The sequence below is a fragment of the Myotis brandtii genome, unplaced genomic scaffold (assembly GCF_000412655.1).
Source record: "Myotis brandtii unplaced genomic scaffold, ASM41265v1 scaffold68, whole genome shotgun sequence".
Classification (NCBI taxonomy): Eukaryota; Metazoa; Chordata; class Mammalia; order Chiroptera; family Vespertilionidae; genus Myotis; species Myotis brandtii.
In genome coordinates, this window is record NW_005370657.1 from 1,275,382 (window position 1) to 1,281,066 (window position 5,685).

Sequence of the window (5,685 nt, forward strand, 5' to 3'; positions counted from 1 at the left end):
CACACACACACACCACCACCACCTCCCGCCCCAGCATCTACACAAGGTTGGCAGGATGGAGGCTGAGCTAGGCTTCAGGAAATGCTGACAGTCAGGAATGTGGGCCCAGCCTGCCAGATATTCTCTTTTCACAAAAGCGGCCAGAAATCTGGGCTTTTATGTAAGATGTCCCAGTTTAAACATATTGACTAGTAAATATTTGCAAATCTTGTGCAAGCCAAACAAAACACACCTTGGGCTAGCATCAATCGTGAAAGGCAGTTTGCAGGCCCTGTACTTAACCTTTTGGGGGCCGGTTTGTACCCCTCAGGAGGAGGCAGAGGTTGGGAGGCAGGAGGCCTGGGTGCCAGATGCCTCTTTCTCTTGCACCTCGGTCTCCCCATCCAGATGGTGGGGTTGGCCATCCCGGCTGGACTGGTCCCTGGCATGGGTGCCCTCCTTCGCTCAGGCCCGGCCTGACTCACTGGCAGGACCTGGGCTGGGTTCTTGGCTTTGCCCAAAGCTGAGTCAGTCTTGACAAAGGTGGCAATGATACTCACATGCCATCCGCCACAGGGGACCCCCACGGAGGCTAAGGCTGGTAGAAGCACTGTTTCCAGGCAGGCCTCCAACAGCGTCCTGTCTGGGTGGGGGTTGGGCCAGAGACCTCCATGGTCTCTGCGGACTGTCTTTAGTGCCTGTTCAGCACCCAGGGCTCCTCCTGGCTGTGTGGCACCCCGTTTTTGTTGGAGAAACCACCCTTCCTCCACACTCAGTCCATGCAGTTTGAGGGAGGGATCCCAATTCTGGCTTCAGCGATAAGGATGAGGCCCAGGAATCTCTTTAAAATTCAGAAGTAGAGCCCTAACTGGTTTGGCTCAGTGGATAGAGCGTCGGCCTGCGGACTCAAGGGTCCCTGGTTCGATTCCAGTGAAGGGCATGTACCTTGGTTGCGAGCACATCCCCAGTATAGGGAGTGTGGAGGCAGCTGATTGATGTTTCTCTCTCATCGATGTTTCTGACTCTCTATCCCTCTCCCTTCCTCTCTGTAAAAAATCAATAAAATATATATTTTTTAAAAATTCAGAAGTGGAAGCTGTGGTCCTTGGGTGGGTCTGGCGGGGCCCAGTTGTCTGTATTTTTTATAGTTTTATTGAGGTATAATCAGCATACAATTAACCCATATGTTTAACAATTTGATGTGTTTGTAAGTATATCTGTGAAGCCATCACCACAATTTATGACAATGAGAATGTCAGGAAAATCTCCTTCACGACCAAGTTTCCTGGTGCTATTTATTCATGTATTTATTTTGCTGCAAAAAGCTTTATTGTTTTCATTCGGTCTGAGGCATGGGAGAGGGATGCCGGGTGGTTAAAAGGATGCCTAGTCGCAGGGAGAGGCTCAGGCAGAAGCCAGACACCAGGGGGTGGTGGAGGGGCCCCTCAAAGGCCTCTGAGCTCCACAGTCTCCTGGTCGTGCTTGAGGATAAGCTTTTTGAAGAGCTACTCGCCCATCCAGCCTGGAGGCCGGAAGCCTGCAGAGGTGAGTCAGGTGTCGCCCGTGTTCTCGATGAGTTTCACCTGCTCATCCAGAACATGATCCTCCAGGAAGTGACAGAGCTAAGGATCTGTTTGGGCAGAACCCAGGGCACACAGATCCAAAGGGCCCGGTTCAGGTTCTTCTCCAGGACCACGGCGCTCCCAGGGCACCCCGAGTTTCGCCCCGCTCTTTGGTCCAGCAGGTCTGGAAGAGGGCGAGGCCGCTGCGCTGGGTTTACATCTTCCAGAGACGCCTGGCGCCTTCACGCTTCTCCTTGGCCAGCTCTCAGAGGAGGTGGCCCACGCCCTTCAGAGCCACATCATCGAGGTGGAAATAGAAGCCAGAGAGAGGTAGGTGTGGGAGGCCTGCAGATAGGTGCAGGTTGAGCAGGCGGTGACGGGGCCTCCACCTGGGTGGAATAATTCTTATGAATTTGAGAGCTCATGGTTGCTCGGCAATGAGGAGCTAAGCTCTCGGAGGCCGCGGATGGCTGAGATGGTTCTGAAGGTGGCCGGGTCTGTTCCGTCCAAACATTGTTGAAGCGTGAGACAGATTAGGGCACTGCTGCGGGCACCGCTCTTGGTCCCTTTATAATCATCCCTTCTTTCTTGCTCTTCCCCCACTCTTCCTGAAGCGACCACTGGTCTACCTTCTATCACTATGGATCCGTTTGTATTTTCCAGAACCTCATCCAAATGAAAGCACGCCGCATGCACTCTTCCTTTGCCTGGCTTTTCCTCTCAGCCTAATTATTTTGAGGTACATCCCTCTGGATGTGTTTATCAACAGTTCCCTCTTTTATTGCTGGGTAGGATCTGCAATCATTTGTTTACCCATTCAATCACATACGGATGGCTACTTTAGTAATTTCCAATATTTGGCTATCACAAGTAAGGCTGTTGGAACTCTTGTGTATAAGTCTTTGTGGGGACAAATGCTTTCATTCCCTTGGCTAAATACCTAATGGTGGAATGGCTGGATGATACGGTTGGTGTATGTTTCACGTTTTAAGAAACTGCCAATAGTTTTTCAAAGTGGTGGTATCATGTTATGCTCCTTCCCACCAACAGGGCGTGAAAGTCCCGGTGGCTGTACATTCTTGCTGAGGTTGGGTTGGGTTTTGATTTTAACGTTCTGGCAGGTGTGGAGTGGTATCTCATTATGGCTTTAATGTGCATTTCCCTAAGACTAAAGGTGTGGTGGTTTGCCGTCTGTAGATCTTCGAGGAGGTGTCTATTCTATTTAAATTGTCTTCTTATTAATATGTTTATATATCTAGGGACAAATCCTTTGCCTGCTATACTTTTGCATGCATTTCCATAACAAACACCATCGATGACTTTGATATACATTGAATCTGAGAACCTCCCTTCAATGACAAACAGTGAAACAAAAAAACCAAAAAACCAGGAGCAAGAGGTGCTGGCCCATCCGGCTGGCAAAAATAAAAAGAGGGTCTTCGTGTGATTGGTGACCCCGGGGGAGAACACTCCTCACACTGAGCACCCTCCTAAAGGAGCAGAAACGGATGCAAAATCCTAAGATGACTTGCTGAGAGTTCACCAAAATCTGTTTTTTAAAATATATTTTTATTGATTTCAGAGAGGAAGGGAGAAAGAGAGAGATAGAAACATCAATGATGAGAGACAATCATTGATCAGCTGCTTCCTGGATGACCCCCTACTGGGGATCGAGCCCACAACCTGGGCATGTGCCCTGATTGGGAATCGACGAACCGTGACCTGGTTCATAGGTCGATGCTCAACCACTGAGCCATGCCGGCTGGGCACCAAAATCTTTAAATGTGGGTTCCTTTGACTCAGCAAGTTCAGTTCTAGGCATTTTTCCTTAAAAAATAAATACACTAGAGTCCTGGCCAATGTGGCTCAGTTGGTTGGCCGTCATCCCATGCACCGAAAGGTTGCTGGTTCGATTCCTGGTCAGGGCACATGCCCTGGTAAGGGTGCATGCAGGAGGCAACCAACTGATGTTTCTCTCTCACATCAATGTTTCTCTCTCTCTCCCCGTCTTCTGTCCTCTCTCTCTAAACATCAGTTAAAAATAAATAAATATACCAGAGCAGTAAATTGTCTGTCCCAGGATCTTTGGTCCTGGTGTTGTGCTCATGGGAGAGAGAGGCAGATGCCCCTGGCTGGACCACATGGGATCTTGGCGCTGTGCCCTTTCATGCTCAGAGCCCTTTTGTCCTCAAGCCTGGGTGAAAGGCTCAAGGGACTGGAATTTGATCCATCCCCAGCAGGGTGGCCGGAGGGCAGTGCAGTGCAGCTCTCATCGGACTGCATCTGAAATCTGGCTCCATCTGAGCCTGGCCTGGCCTCGGAAGGCTCTAACCAGCCAACACCAGTGTAAACTGGGAACCTGGGACACTTGGCTGACACAGCTACCTGGGACCTAAGAAGGGACAGCCCTTTGCCCTCCACACACCAATAGTTTCCCTGGAGGTGGGGCCTTGGCCAAGGTCAGGCCAGGACCGCTGAGCCTGGGTGAGAGAAGGGAGCTGGTAGCCTGGAGACCTGGGTTCTAGATTACCCCTGTCTGGCTGTGTGACTGAGGGCCAGCCTGTTCTCCTTCCTAGGCCCCGATCTCCTCAGCTGGACAGTGAAAAGGTGAATCAGATAGGCCCCTCCAGTGAGGATTGAAAGTGTGGGTACTGGAACCAGCCAGACCTGCGTTCCATTTCTGTCTCCATCACTTTCTGTTACTTGGCACGTTATTGAGCCTCTTTGTACCTCAGTTCCTATCTCAGCTCAAAGCCCTGCAATGGTTTCCCATTATGCTTTGCAAAAAGGCCTCAGGACCTGCCCCTTCCCACCTCTCCAGCTCCAGTTCCTGCCAATCTCCCCTCATTCATCATATGCCAGCCATACTAGAACCCTCAAACCCTCTCCGGGGCCCCAGGGCCTTTACAGGATGCTCTTCCCTCTCCCTAGCACATCTTCAGCCTCTCTCCCCAGCTACATCCTATTCATGTATCAGAGGTCAGATGCCACTTCCTCAAGGAAGCCTCCTCTACACCCAGACTGACCTTCTGCTGACCCTTCTCATAGCACAACAGTGCTCATTAAACAATTGTCTGTGTGATTATTTGTTTGATGTCTGTCTCCAGGTGGCACTGTGAGCTCCCTGCCAGCAGGGATGAGGCAGCCTTGTTTGGGGCTGTGTCTCCTGCCCCCTGCACGGGCCGGGTATAGAGTAGGCACCCCAGTAACTTCGCTGAACAAGCAGGGCTAACAGCAGTTTCCACCCCACATTTTAACATTTCTGGAATCAGGATGTATTTTACAACTGCAGGGACCAGGTAGCAACCATGACATATTTGTGAATACCTGCAGGTGTGCATCAAAACCTGCAGCTTGGGCCCTGGCTGGTTTGGCTCAGTGGATAGAGCATCAGCCTGTGGACCAAAGGTTCCTGGGTTCTATTCCCGTCAAGGTTGCAGGCTCCTCCCCGGCCAGAGCCTTGGTCAGGGCGTGTACAGGAGACAACCAATCGATGCCTCTCTCTCACATCGATGTTTCTGTCTTTCCCTCTCTCTTCCACTCTCTCTAAAAATCAATGGAAAAATATCCTCGGATGAGGATTAAAAAAACAACAACTTGCAACTTGCAGCTTGGGAGGACATCCCCGAGACAAGAGTGCATACTCCGAACAATAGCTCTTGATGACACAGGACAACACTGTCTGGAAGAACAGACCTCAGAGACTCCAAATAAAGGCATGATGCAGTCAAGTCAGACTCTGTGTGTGCAGAAGTTTCAGGAATATCTTCGCTAAATTATTTTGGTCATAGTTTCCTTTTTATGTATGCGCCATAGGGATAGATGATAAAAGTGTCCAAGTTTAAAAGAACACCTTCAATGAGTATAAAATAAAGTTTCTAAATGATAAAGAAGTGCTGTGTCATATTTTACTGGGTAGTGCTTTTTTCTTTTTTCGTGGCACAAACATAAACGATGCATCTCTCAAGTGGAGGCGTCTTGGATTTGATTCAATACTGTAATTCTTGCCTTATTGGGGTTGTGGGGCCACCCCAGGGAGAGCCGCGCGGGGCGCAGAGCTCTGGGCGGCCACAAGGGGCGCTCTGTCCACGGCGGGCCTTTCCAGCCCGGAGTTTCAGGAATCTGGGCTCAGAGAAGCCGTGCG

At 50.3% G+C, this 5,685-nt stretch overlaps 1 long non-coding RNA gene across 1 annotated transcript; it reads left to right on the forward strand.

Moving 5' to 3' along the window:
* The first annotated feature begins 1,272 nt into the window (after positions 1-1,272).
* LOC106723941 lies at positions 1,273-5,431 on the forward strand. The gene is made up of 2 exons (XR_001359696.1): positions 1,273-1,871; positions 5,152-5,431. It is a non-coding gene; the product is annotated as an uncharacterized LOC106723941 (long non-coding RNA).
* Positions 5,432-5,685: the final 254 nt, after the last annotated feature.